The sequence below is a fragment of the Oryctolagus cuniculus genome, chromosome 5 (assembly GCF_051225735.1).
Source record: "Oryctolagus cuniculus isolate XC-2025 breed Fujian yellow rabbit chromosome 5, ASM5122573v1, whole genome shotgun sequence".
Taxonomy (NCBI): Eukaryota; Metazoa; Chordata; class Mammalia; order Lagomorpha; family Leporidae; genus Oryctolagus; species Oryctolagus cuniculus.
The window spans coordinates 49,134,106-49,149,128 of NC_142871.1; the positions used below are offsets into that span (position 1 = coordinate 49,134,106).

The 15,023-nt window shown below is 36.2% G+C and overlaps 1 pseudogene; it reads left to right on the forward strand.

Moving 5' to 3' along the window:
* Nucleotides 1-828: 828 nt before the first annotated feature.
* Nucleotides 829-1,925, forward strand: LOC100342641 (eukaryotic translation initiation factor 3 subunit D pseudogene; annotated as a pseudogene).
* Nucleotides 1,926-15,023: the final 13,098 nt, after the last annotated feature.

A 15,023-nucleotide genomic window follows, 5' to 3' on the forward strand; every position in this document is an offset into this window, starting at 1 on the left:
GCTCGGACAGGCTAAAAAACAACTTTAGAGTCTTTTGGGGATCTGTAGATCTTCATTCTCATGGTGGCAAGTGAGAGTACACAGGAAACATATTCACTTGCTTGTGGCAGTGGACAAGTTACAGAAAAGAGGTCCCATTGTTTGTGGCAGCTGAGGAACTACAGCAGAGAGGTCTGAACCCAGCTCTGCCCTCAGTTTCTTATATATGTTTGTATTGACAGTAGTGGCAGGCAGCCAAGGAGTTACACAGCTGAACTGTATAAATTTCTGGGTATACTGGCTAGTAGAAAATATATCAGCTATCAGGCATGCCCGGTTTCCATCACATCAATTGCCATAGAGGCACAGATAAGGGAGCATAAAGGAATGGAAACTTGATATCTTGCAGGTCACTGAAGAAGCAGAAAAAACATGTTTTTGGCTATAGCCACTTTTCCTTGCAATCCCCACGCTAGAAGGTAAGAAAGGGAATGGATTAAGAAGTTAATGAAGGGGGTTGGCATTGTGGCTTAGTAGGTTAAGCCTCCGTCTGCATCGCCAGAATCCCAAATGGGCACTGGTTCATGTCCTGGCTGCTCCACTTCCTATTCAGTTCTCTGCTGATAGCCTGTTAGAGCAGTGGAAGATGGCCCAAGTGCTTGGGGCTGTGCACCCACATGAGAGACCTGGAAGAAACTCCTGGCCACCGGCTTTGGATTGACCCAGCTCCAGCCATGGCAGCAATTTGGAAAGTGAATGAGCAGATGGAAGACCTCTCTGTCTATCTCTTTCTCTCTCTGTATGTAACTCTGCCTCGCAAATAAATAATTAAATCTTTTAAAAAAGTTAATGAAGATGCACTGCTTGGAAGTATCAGAGTCATAAGGTATTGAGTGTTGTGTGGCCTTAGAATACTATGAGAAAATATTTGACCACATTACCCTGTGGAGTGAAAAATCATTTCATCTTCCACACCATCACCACCATGGCTGACCTCATCATCTGAAAGCTGGCAAAAACTCAGGGGAACATATTTTCTATTGACACTATTTTGGCCACACTGATGATCTGCACCCACTTGGAGTACCTACTCAGTGGGTTACAGAGAATCAAGCCCAAATTCTTTTTTGAGAAGGGCAACTCTGAGTTTGACCTCCTGATGGTGAGTGAGACAGTCAAGAAGCCCAATAAAGATGAAGATGATTCCCACTATTCATCCTGCAACCTGGACTTGGAAGCAATCTACATCAAACATAGTTTCTCCAGCAGTAATTGATCCCATATTTGAAGGACAACGTGGACAAGGACGAAATTGCCACTGTTGCTTACCATTATTGCAGGTGAAACTTGGAAACACTATTGATCTTATGGTCATTATGAGCACGATGGCTTCATGACTGGAGCCCAGCAGGGAAGCCTCCTCCATCACTCTCAATGATGAGTGGGATTCAAGCACTGTCATGACACTGGATTCAGTGTGGTGCTATCAATGTCACTCAACCAAAGAACAGAAGTTACAAGTTGACCTTTTGGACCTGCTATGCTTTTCTGGCTATATCCAAATACCTTGGGCTTGGTTACCTGTCTCAGTAACTTGTGAAAGACTACTCATACCATGTCAAACTGAGCTGCCAGTAGTTCGAACCTAATGAGTTTTCCAACCAGATCAACCTGAGCATAGAGAACATTCTGTGCTGTGTTGTGGACATCTGCAGAAAGCTGGAGGAGGGCAGATACCTCATCTTCAAAAACTCATCTAGCAGATCATCCATGACTACAGCCTGCAAGAGGACACCTTCAGCTCTGAAGAAGACAATGAAGAGGAGGAGGAAGAGGAAAGGGGAGAAGAGGAAGAAATTGAAATTAGACAGAGAGATGTGGAGCTGGAATTTGTAATTCTAAGGAGACTAGAAGGGCCTTTGGTACTCTGTGGAATGTTTGTCTGATCCTTGCTCTCTGATGTTTGACAGAATAAAGTGTAAGTCTGGTTACTCAAAAAAAAAATTAGAACTTAGCATAATTTAAAAAAATACCTTTTACATTAAAACCTTACCAACAATGTTCAAATGCTTTATATAAAATATTTTCTTTAAACAGTACACAAAATGCTTTCTCTTTAGGCTTTTGATAGGTTCTCTATGAGAATTTGCTTGCCACTTGTCTATTGTCAAACTTTAGACCTAAAAATATGTCAACTTTTAATTATTCTTGTATTAAGATTGGACTTCATTTGTCTCATAACTAGATCTTTCTCTTTCCATTTCTTTTAGATCTTTCCCAAAGAATTGCCCCATTTAAAAAAAAAAAACCTTTCCAACATGTTTAATAAAACATATCAACACAATACTTTCCCTTTTTTGTTTTTGCAAAATCGTTTAATCTATTCAAATTGTTTTCTCATTTTCATAACAAGAATTAAGGCTCTCCTTCCCCAGTTGTTGCTAATAGTTCTTTGCACTCTTCCTAAGAGTTTAACTCTTATAGTTTTCCTAAGCCAGTCATTTTTTTGAATTGAAATTTTTAGTTTTCCAATGCCTTTTGTGTTTCTAGATGTTTTGTATCTGGACCATCACAGAAGCTTTTAGAAAGGAAGCAGGTCACCAAGAAAGTAATTAATTTTAAACAGAAGCCATTAGTTAGCTAATAAATCTGTTTTATTAAATAGTGGTCTTAATTATAACTGTCATAAATATATTAAAATTAAATATTATCAATAATTTGTATTGATGATATAGATCATGTTAACAAATTATAATTACTTTAACTTCAAAATCTTGAGCTTTATTTTGAAAAACTAATAAATTGCTTATAACATTTTTAAAAACAATCTCTGTCTAGTGATGTGATCAAATATATTTTTGTGCTTGTGCAACAATTTATGTCACCTTGAATTGTCAGAGAAAGGACATTGAAACTTGCTCATTTGAGCAACCTTTGTTTTCAGTCAGACTGGCAAAGGGGAATGTAATATTATTACAGGATATATAGCAAAATCTTATTTAGTTGGTGTATTTTTAGTTCAGGGGCTCCTTTTGACTTAGCATTGCAAGGTTATTCTGAATGTTGATTAGGATGTACCATACATACTTTTAGATTATCTCTGGACTTAATTCTTTTAATGGCTTCATATTCTAGTGTTTAGTGAAATGCTAGGCCCTCATTGCTTCTCTGTTGCCTGCTATTGATTTCTTGATTGATTCATGTTGATAAACCATGTCCTAGAGAGTTCCTGCAAATTTGATCTGTACCTTTTTGTTAGTTCTTTTTCTTAAGGATGATAAATATCAACTTTTGAAAGTGGACTTGAAAGAAAAGGAGATATTTAGTAATAGCAAGGAGATAAATTGTTTCAATTATAACACTGTACCAGGAGGTTTTGTTACATAGTCATCTTTTTTTTCTTTAAAGATCTATTTACGGGTTCCACAGTCAGAGTTACAAAGAGAGAGGAAGAGAGGGAGAGAGAGTTTCTTTCTGCCAGTTTGCTCTCTGGATAGCTGCAATGGCCAGCCAGAAGCCAGGAGCCATGAGCTTCACCTAGATCTCCCACGTGGGTAGCAGGGGCACAATTACTTGGGTCATCTCCCACTGCTTTTCCCAGGCCATTAGCAGGTAGCTGGATCAGAAGTGGGGCAGCTGAGACAGGAACCAGTGCCCATATGGCATGTCAGCACTGAAGGTGGCTTTACCAGGTAAGCCACAATGATGGCTTTAAAAGAATAGTTTTAAAAATCTTGAAAAAGAAAGGCATGAAGTTAAGATTTATTTGCACAAGCTGTAGACAAAAATAATAATTATAAGATATTCGTTATACGTTGTTCAGTGAAAAGAAGAATATATTTTATTTAATGATTGAAGATCAAATGTTAGCTAATATCAAAAGTGAAAGCAGAATAAAAACGGATTGATTAATTGAATTTCCTCTTATCTTCTGTTCTAATTAATTCCCTAACTTCCAGTTCCTAAATAATTACTGCAATCTATTTTAAAATGTACTGATAGATAAAATAATATTTTCATTATATATATATATATATATGAAGTGGACACAAAATTCATTTTTATGCATTTTGATGAACATTCTGATTAGGTACTATCATATTTCAGTGAGTGAATAATACTTTAGAATTTGAAATAAAGTACATGCTTAGTTTGTGAATTAACTTACATTCTTTTTTCCTTTTAATTAATGTAAACACTGATTTACCTGATTGGTTATTTGTTACTTAAAAGTGCTATCCATTAGTAGTAGAGAATTGATACTTTTGAAGTATCAGATTTGACTGCACACTTGACTCATGGCCGTGAACTGTACCTCTAATTTGGATGTGCTGAAAATGTCTATTGATGGGTAGTAATAGCAAGTCATTATTTCTAGTAGCTTAACAACTTAAATCAGATGTAAATTGCTTTTGTTGAAAAATACACATTGTAGGCCTGCTTATTCAGACACATTGTAAGCACTACCTCATTTAAAACTCACAACCAGCATAAGTTCTATTTGCAAACTGGCAAATTAGTACTTCAAGAAATTAAATAGTTACAAAGGTCCCATGGCTAATAAAAGTGATGCTTGGACTGGAATTTGGATTTATCTGATTCTTCAGGACATATTCTGCTTGTTATTCATGCTACTTTCCTTCTTTAAGAATAAAGAAAAAACTATCTTCACATTGATATTTGTGAAAGAGACATCAACCAGATTCTTTCCTGATGCTTCAACATTTCAAACATGGGATTATTTTTTTTTAACTTTTATTTAATGAATATAAATTTCCAAAGTACGACTTATGGATTACAATGGCTTCCCCCCACCATACCGTCCCTCCCACCCACAACCCTCCCCTTTCCCACTCCCTCTCCCCTTCCATTCACATCAAGATTCATTTTCGATTATCTTAATATACAGAAGATCAGCTTAGTATACATTAAGTAAGGATTTCAACAGTTTGCTCCCACACAGAAACATAAAGTGAAAAATAATAGATGATTTTTTTTAAATGATGATGAAATCAGATCAGACCTATTGTCATGTTTAATCCCAGTGAGAGTCAAGTTGGGAATTGATAATTTCTTTTTTTTTTTTTTTTTACAGAAGATCAGTTTAGTATGCATTAAGTAAGGATTTCAACAGTTTGCACCCCCATAGAAACACAAAGTGAAATATATTGTTTGAGTACTCGTTATAGCATTAAATCTCAATGCACAGCACATTAAGGACAGAGATCCTACATGAGGAGTAAGTGCACAGTGACTCCTGTTGTTGACTTTACCAATTGACACTCCTGTCTATGGCATCAGTAATCTCCCTATGCTCCAGTCATGAGTTTCCAAGGCTATGGAAGCCCTCTGAGTTCTCCGACTCTTATCTTGTTTAGACAAGGTCATAGTCAAAGTGGAGGTTCTCTCCTCCCTTCAGAGAAAGGTACCTCCTTCTTTGAAGACCTGTTCTTTACACTGGGATCTCACTCACAGAGATCTTTTGCCAGAATGTCTTGGTTTTCCATGCCTGAAATACTCTCATGGGCTTTTCAGCCAGATCCGAATGCCTTTAGGGCTGATTCTGAGGCCAGAGTGCTGTTTAGGGCATCAGCCTTTCTATGAGTCTGCTGAGTATCTCACTTCCCATGTTGGATCACTCTCCCCTTTATTTATTCTATCGGTTAGTGTTAGCAGGTACTAGACTTGTTTATGTGCTCCCTTTGACTCTTAGTCCTTTCATTATGATCAATTGTGAACTGAAATTGATCACTTGGACTAGTGAGATGGCATTGGTACATGCCACCTTGATGGGATTGAATTGGAATCCCCTGGTATGTTTCTAACTCTACCATTTGGGGCAAGTCAGCTTGAGCATGTCCCAAATTATACATCTCTTCCCTCTCTTATTCCCACTCTTATGTTTAACAGGGATCACATTTCAGTTAATTTTCAATACTTAAGAATAACTGTGTGCTAATTACAGAATTAAACCAGTCATATTAAGTAGAACAGACAAAAAAAACTACTAAGAGGGATAATGTATTAAGTTGTTCATTAACAGTCAGGGCTATGCTGATCAAGTCACCGTTTCCCATAGTGTCCATTTCACTTCAACAGGTTTCCTTTTTGGTGTTCAGTCAGTTGTCACCGATCAGGGAGAACATATGGTATTTGTCCCTTTGGGACTGGCTTATTTCACTCAGCATGATGTGTTCCAGATTCCTCCATTTTGTTGCAAATCCCTAAGCCGGAAAAATATGCAGCACTGAAAGAGAATTACAGACCAATATCCCTGATGAACATAGATGCAAAAATCCTCAATAAAATTCTCGCCAATAGAATGCAACAACACATCAGAAAGATCATCCACCCAGACCAAGTGGGATTTATCTCTGGTATGCAGGGATGGTTTAATGTGCGCAAGACAATCAATGTGATACACCACATTAACAGACTGCAGAAGAAAAACCATATGATTATCTCAATAGATGCTGAGAAAGCATTTGATAAAATACAACACCCGTTCATGATGAAAACTCTAAGCAAACTGGGTTTGGAAGGAACATTCCTCAATACAATCAAAGCAATTTATGAAAAGCCCACAGCCAACATCCTATTGAATGGGGAAAAGTTGGAAGCATTTCCACTGAGATCTGGCACCAGACAGGGATGTCCACTCTCACCACTGCTATTCAAACATGGGATTATTTTAAAAGCTTTTAATGTGAATAACTTTTTCATTGAGAATCATTGATAACTTTGTATATCCTTGCACCATAAAATAATCATCTTTTCCATTTTGATTTGTTTTCTCTCTGAATTGAGAACAACTGAATTAAGAGATAGACATTCATGCACAAATTGTAACACTGAATGAGTTTTGCATGTAACTGTTTTTCTTGTTATACAGAGTATGTAGTAAAGTAATAAACATAACAAATATGCCATTCAAAATTCAAATTGTTCATTTACCTGACACTTCTGATATAATACTAAGAATTAAATAACCCTCTTTCTGCTCTGTTTTTTACTCTCACTATATATATATATATATATATATATATATATATATATATATATTATAGTATAGTGGATTCCACTAGTTTAATTATTTATTTGGTGGAAGAGGATAATTTTCCACACATGAACATCAAACATGTGAGTTAACATTGATAGCACAAGAAGCCACAGTAACATTTGACTTAGGTCACTGAAAACTAAGACACAGTAAACTTGTTCCACACAGCCTGCAAGTTACTTTGCTTCTGTTATGGACTTTGGGTCATTTAAAAGTACTCAAAATGGTGAACTTCATACTCCTGGCGTGCTATAGTCTATCCTGGGTGAAACAAATAACGATGCAGATAGCTATCTGTACATTTTGATTATTTAAGTTTTAAATTTTTGCAAACATTTGTAAGTAACTATTCATGTGAGTAAGGCTATTGAACTGCCCTGAAATCCAAGAAATAATAGAAAAACAATTTTAAAGTTGATTCAATTCTAATCAAGATATAACAGAATGTTCTTTGAAGAAAATAATAGCATTCATATATTAATTGATTCACTGTGCTCTGAACTTCCTTAACTTGAGTTTTTTTGAGAGGATTTAAAAATTAATACATGCACACACAGCCCATTAAGCATTAATAATTAAAATAGGGCTTACCTAAATCTTTATACTTTACAGATAAACTTTAGCTCACTTTAAATATAAGAATAACTCCAATTAACTTATCAAAGGAATGAATTCCCTCTCTCTCCCTCTCTCTCTCTCTCTCTCTCTCTCTCTCTATCACTTCAAATATCACTTCAAAATACATACTGGTTATCTTAATATTGGAGTATGACATGGTGTATTGTTTCTGAGAGAATATTTATTAAAAAGGGCACTCCCTACAGTTGTGCATAACTGTCACAACTTCAGTTTCCAACAGAGTGTAATAAAAAGTGTAGCAAAGACTTTATTTAACAAAATAAAACCATATAGCCACATTCACTGTTCCTGATTTATCACCATTACTTCTGGCATGGACTAACCCTCCTCCGACATGCTGTTTTATGCCTTGTGATTCAGAATGCCCTTTTATAGCATGTTGCAGTACTTCAGGAAGGAGAAGGCCCAGATTCCTAACATTGCCATAAATCATGCAGCTTGTAGCTGTGGCAGTACTTGCAAGGTTACCCAACCCTTGAGTCTCTGAGAGCTTTTTTTTTTTTTTTTTCTTTTATCATTGAAGATGAATGCCCTCACAATTCTGTTCTAGAGGGCTCAGGTATAACAGTGGCTTGTAGGTCATTTTCTTAAATGAAAGAGAGAAAACAATTCTACTTGTTTGGGCTGCTCTCACTCTGGTATTAGATATAATCATTTTCCTCACCTAACTTTTTAGTTCCACTTCTCAGATGCATGCATAACTTGCTACTTCAGAAATTCTCTTTTTCTTAGACACCTAGTTGATTTGTGTTACCCAGTGTCTTGCTCTTAACCAGCTTTAATAATTTTCTTTTAAACGTAGACTGGTAGTCACTTATGATATGTCCCCTTTCACAATTGCTGCATTTTAGTGAGTACAGATATAAAAACTCCAATGATGACCTTTCAGGCATCCTGAAAGGCAAACGAGGAAGTGATTCTCCCTACGAGCTTCTCAGTGCTACCATCTCACATCAGATCTGAAACTGTAAAGCTTTAAGGCTGACTTGCTGCCTCCTGTTTCTTTAGAGAAGAATGTTATAGTATTGCAGATACTCCTGTTACTTTTCTCACTCTGCAATACTATATGCATTTCTTCCTTTTGTTTGTATTTATTTCCATCCACTAATTTTTCTCAGGGATTAGACTTTGTCACTGCTATGGGTATTTTTCCCCTCCTTCCTTCTTGTTTAAAGAAAGAAAACAATATTTGAATAGTATAACAGAATGGCCATCACATTGTACCTAGGAAAGTTGGCCTAGGATAACAAAACACAGAAATAAATAAAAAGGAAGTTTCAAAAAACTCTGGATATAGTATTAAAGGGAGAATAAGAAATAATCATAGTAAACAAGTGACATTTTGGCAATATCACTAAGCAATAAAATTTAAAAACAAAATATATAAACAAATTACCTTATTTCAAAAAGAAACTAAAATAAAAAGAAAATTAGAAAAAATAATATTACTTATTCCATATTCTTTTTATTCCAGGCATTATGCTAAGAAACCTGAATGACATGGCTAGTGAAATGCTACTATGTGACATATAAGAAGGTATTATTATTATACCCTTTTCACAGATGAAAGAACTGAGGTTGCAGGTGTTTGTTAATATAGACAATGTTATCTTTCTGGGAGAGGATGAGCTAGGATTTAAACCCAAGTCTACTTGACTTGAAAGGTGTAATTATTCAGGCACTGAGCCGTTTCTCTGTATTAACTCCATCTAGAAATCATTTACATTCAATACCAGAATAACCTAACAAACAGAATAAGAATTTTCTTAGCAGTGGACATTAAATGTCATAATTAAAGTCCACTTCTTTTCTCACAACTAGAGCAGCTAATAGAATGTCTGTGAATCAAATAAATCAAAGGGTATTGATGTAGCACTCCTTGCAAGGTCCAAAGCCCAACAAACTTTCATTTGCTGCTAATATTCATGTTTGCTTATTTCTCTGAAACAATATTTCTCAATGTCTTAGGTGTTTCTTTGATGAATTTATAAGAATCACATCCATATTCAGATTAATTGAAATTTCAGAATAAAATTAACATAAAGCATGTATACACAAGTCAGGACTTCTCTGAACCTTCTCAGATCCTCATATGCAATATCTATGCTTGAAGGAAGGTCCATATTAGACACACCCAAGGAGCCACTACAGTACCTGTTTCCCCAGAAACATGGTCCCCATTTATTTAGCAAAGCAGCATTGGGGAAACCGTTTCATTTGCAAGAAGAAAATTCCCAAATGTATCTGAGGTTTCAGGGAAATAGATTATATAAAAACAGAAAATAAGAAGATAAGAAAGCAGAAAAGACCAACACAGAAATAAATTGGAGTAAAGTTAGAGAACATTTGCATCATAGAACAGAGGAAAGAAAAATTAGAGGTGAAATTATGACTCTTATTCCTTTGATTGTCCAGTTCTTTTCCCTGAAGCTATAAAAATTGCCAGATGATTATAATCTAGTGTATTGTAATGTGTGCCCACAAAGCTTAAGAAGATAAGCAAATTGTAAAAAATCAAGATCCAGAATAATACAAATGACAAAATGTTCATTTTTTGAAAACATGTTTTTATGTGGATGTTTTGTTTTACATTTCCAGTAGAATATGGGGAAAGAACTGTTAATAATGGGAAAGAATTGGAGGTAGATGAAGGTCACAGGTTTTGTGTTTGGGCATGTGTGTATTATCTGAATACACGAAATAGAGGGGATTCATGTGTTTCTTTTATAATTAAGAAAGAAGGCAATAGTGAGTTCATAGGAGAAACACCACTGTTAAGAATATTTTTTCTAGATGTATTAAAGTCACCTTGTATTAATCACTTGGTTTAGATCAAAACAACAACAAAATTAATTCATCAAGGTGAATTATATATAACTTGCTCTTAGATCAGGTCAAATCAAATCTTATTTTATTTATTTTTGGCTTTTCTTTTTCTTTTCTCCCCCTCACCCTCTCCTTTCTCTCATCTCTTCCACTCCCTTACCATATATCTCTTACTCCTCCTTTCTTTCTCCCTCTCCATCTTTCACTGTCCTTCAGAAGTCTATCACTCCACTAAATTACCAGCAAAAACGAAAAGGGAAAGAAAAATCGATGAATGGCAAACTGAAGGTCAGGCTCAGAAAGGATGACTCATTTTATACCTTTAATCTCATTGAAGACAGCAACAAGATATCCTATACTCTTAATAATTTCCATTACTTATTCAAGTTTTCATAAAGAAGCATACTTAAGGAGTACTAAAAGATCTTTTCTGTCATCCTTCCAAAAGATTTTATAGTACTTCATGCCATGTTTTGCATTCTTGGCTTTCATAATATGTGCAGTATGATTGACAGAAGGATGAATGATGTCTCAAGCAGAGCCATTTATTTAGTAGATATATTTGTAGTTATTAAATACAAATTGTAATAGGAGTTCATGATATGTGATCACTTATTTCAACCATCATGAGTAGTTGATGCCAAAATCTTATCTTATATTTAAGGGAAATGAACAAATATTGTTACTCTAAGGTGACAGTGAAAATGACAGAACCAAGATTCACTCAGGTTGATTTATCTCTACAGTCCATTTTTCTCTACTATGAAAAGTGGTTCCTAATGTTTACAAAAATCAGCTGTTCTATCTCTTTCTTGTTTATTTACTAAATATCGTTTAAAATCCAAATTTTTAAAATAAGTTTTTTGTGTCTGCTTTAATATGCCATGTTACTTAATCTCACCTAAAATAAATTAATAAACTAGATAGTGATTAATTACAACCCAAGAGAACAATAGACGCAGTCTGGGGCTCTGGAGTTGGGCTTATCATTCTATAGGGAGTGCAACTCCAATCAAGTGTGATGTAGTTTCTATCAGAACAAAAATAACCTGTGCATTTTGGAGTGCATGTTAATAGAAGCAATGCTGAGAGACCTGTCAGCTTCTGTTAGTGAAGCAGTAACAATAATGCAGCAGTGCACAGAGGTCTCAGACATCTCTGGAAAGATAAACAGAGCCACACACTATTCTTGAAAATGTGAACAGAAAGAGAAATATAGCACGAGGTTTACATCTGTCTTCTACTTAAAAGCACTCTATTTGGCAAAACTATTGAAGACTTTGTCACCTACCATTACAGTTATTCAAGTTGATGTGAGATACAATTGCTATAGTGCTCAGATTGCACACTCTTATATACGGAATGGCTCAGGAAAAATGGGTAAAACCGTAAACAATCAAACACACTTTAAAATAGTGCAATTCTTTAAATGAAGATCTATGGTATGAATAAGCATGAAATAAAAATTAAATGACACATGTTATTTAGTTCAGCCAAATAACCTAAAGATTGTGTTACAAATAGGATGGGAAAGTGAAAGAAAAATCTTTGTCAATTAATTTTATTTTTAACCAAGTTGGAATTTTGGTACAATTCCTTGGAATATCATATACCTATCATAAATAATTTCCAAATTGTATTTGTTTAGGCCTACTGCATATGTGGATATATTGAGATAATTCCCAGTTTATTCTGATATCCACCTTTGGTTAAAGACCAATGCTGTTACCTAAGAAAGGAAATTGTTAAATTTCTATATAAAATGTATCAATATATACACATATGATGTATACATGCATACATACTATTTATGTACACACATATACATTTTATGAATTAATTACACACACACTTATGCCACATTGTCATATATACTTCTTTTTTTTTAAGGGTTGCAGTTCTATTCTTTTTATTTATTTATTTATTTATTTTAAAGTCAGAGTTACACAGAGAGAAGAGAGACAGAGAGGGATCTTCCATCTTCATTGGTTCACCCCCTAATCAGCTGCAATAGCCGGAGCTGCGCCGATCAGAAGCCAGGGACCAGGAGCTTCTTCCGGGTCTCCCACATGGGCTCAGGGGCCCAAGGACTTGAGCCATCCTCCAATGCCCTCCCAGGCCACAGCAGAGAGCTGGACTGAAAGTGGAGCAGCTGGGCCTCGAACTGGCACCTACATGGGATGCCAGCACTTCAGGCCAGGGCATTAACCCCTGCGCCACAGTGCCAGCCCCTGTCATATATACTTCTAACGTTATTAGAACTTTCAACTCCACTATTTAATTATAGTCTTTCTGTGTTGTAGGTAGCCTCTGAAAAAGTTTCTGGTGATTTGTGTTTCCTGGTGTTCATGACCTTAATGATTCCCCTCCCCTTGAATTTGAACTGGTCCTAGTAATTTATAAGCATACAGAATATAAGGCAAAAGCTATGGGATGCTACTTTCTTTTTTTATAAGATTTTTTTTTTTTTTTTTTTTACTTTTTGACAGGCAGATTTAGACAGTGAGAGAGAGAGACAGAGAGTTGTAGACAGTGAGAAAGATAGAGAAAGGTCTTCCTTCTGTTGGTTTACTCCCCTAATGGCTACTACGGCCGGTGCTGCGCCGAACCGAAGCCAGGAGCCTGGTACTTCCTCCCGGTCTCCCATGCAGGTGCAGGAACCCAAGCACTTGGGCCATCCTCCACTGCCCTCCCGGACACCAGCCCATGGGATGCTACTTTCAAGACAAATTAAGAAAAAAAAGATGTGGCTTTGGTCTCACTCATTCATTCATTCGTTCATATTCTTTTTCTTCTGACTTATTCACTCTGATGAAGGCAAGCTGGCACGTTGTGAGCTTTCCAAGAAAAAGGCCCATGTGGTAAGAAACCAAGGTCAGAAACCCACCAAAATTCAGAAAGAGATTTATGCATTTAGTCTATCAACCTATGAAGAACTAAATCCTTTCCACAACCACATGAGTATGCTTCTCATGTTGACTACTATCATTGTTGAACGACTGGACTGTAGTGAAAAACCCTGAAGTAGAGGGATAACCCCAGGATTTTTGACTCACAGAAACTATACCATAATAAATATTGCTGTTTTAGTCATTAAATTTTATCATAATTTCACTATGTGGATAATTTATATGTTCTGTATTTTAGATAAAGGTATATTCATATTAAGAATCTGATTGGCTTAGTTCAATCTGTGGGTCAGTTTCCCATGGCAGTGCAGTTGGACCATGATGAATAATGTGGTTGTATAGATGAGGCAACTACTTAGTTTATATTCCAAGTTGGAGCATTTTAAACGTTATTTTATTTATTTGAAAGTCAGAGTTACACACAGAGAGAAGGAGAAGCAGAGAGAGAGAGAGAGAGAGAGAGAGAGTTCTAACAACTGCTGGGTCACTCCTCAATTGGCCACAACAGCTGGAGCTGTGTCAATATGAAGCCACTACCTAAGAGCTTCTTCTGGGTCTCCCATGTGGGTGCAGGGGCCCAATGACTTGGGCCATCTTCTGCTTTCCCAGGCCATAGCAGAGAGCTGGATAGGAAGTAGAGCAGCCAGGACATGAACCAATGCCCATACAGGACACTGGCACTGCAGGTGGCAGCTTTACCCACTAAGCCACAGCACCAGCCCCATTGAGCATGTTTGACATTAAAAGTTGGCACAATTAATAATCATAAGCATATGTAGAACAATAAGCATAAGTAGGACTCTTAAGGGAGAGAGGTTCACCCTTTTTATAGGACGATCACACGCTGGAGTTACGCAAAGGGTAGAACAAGCACCGAGACAGAGTTGAATCTGGCAAGCAAATCGATTCATCTATTTGATTCACAAGCATTGTTTTTCTCATTAAATAACTGAAAAATGGAGCATGCATTTGATATAGCTGTTAAGATGCCTGGATTCCACATTGGGATGGCTGAGTTAAGTCTCAGCTCCCCTCCAAATTATAGATTCCTGCTAATGCATACCCTGAGAAGCAGAAGGTGATGACTCGAGTATTTGGGTTTCTGTTACCACATAGGGCCTGGATTGTTTCCTGTCACTTTTTTTGGGGGTGGGGAAGGGCGGCCTGGTGCAGCTGTAGCTGTGATAGGCATTGAGGAATGAACCAACAAATGGGAACTCTGTTTGTCTGTAGGTCTCTGTCAGTCTCTACCTTTCAAATAAAAATAAATAATTTTTAAAAATTAGAAAACTGTAGCTCAGGCATATTTTCTTTCATTTTAAAATTTTATTTAAGGTATACAAATTTCATGTATTTTATATACACAGATTTAGTAGCATAGTGATACTTACCACCCTATCCTCCATTCCACCCATGCTACTACCCTGCTTCTTCCTCCCTCTCTTATTCTCACTCCTAAGTTTTATAAATATCAATTTTCAATTTACTTTATACTCACAAAATTAACTCTCTAGTAAGTAAAGAATTCAATAGATAGTATGAAAGAAAAAAAAAACATTGTTCTTCAACAGTAGAGTACAGATAAATTATCCTTAAATCTCAAATGTCAA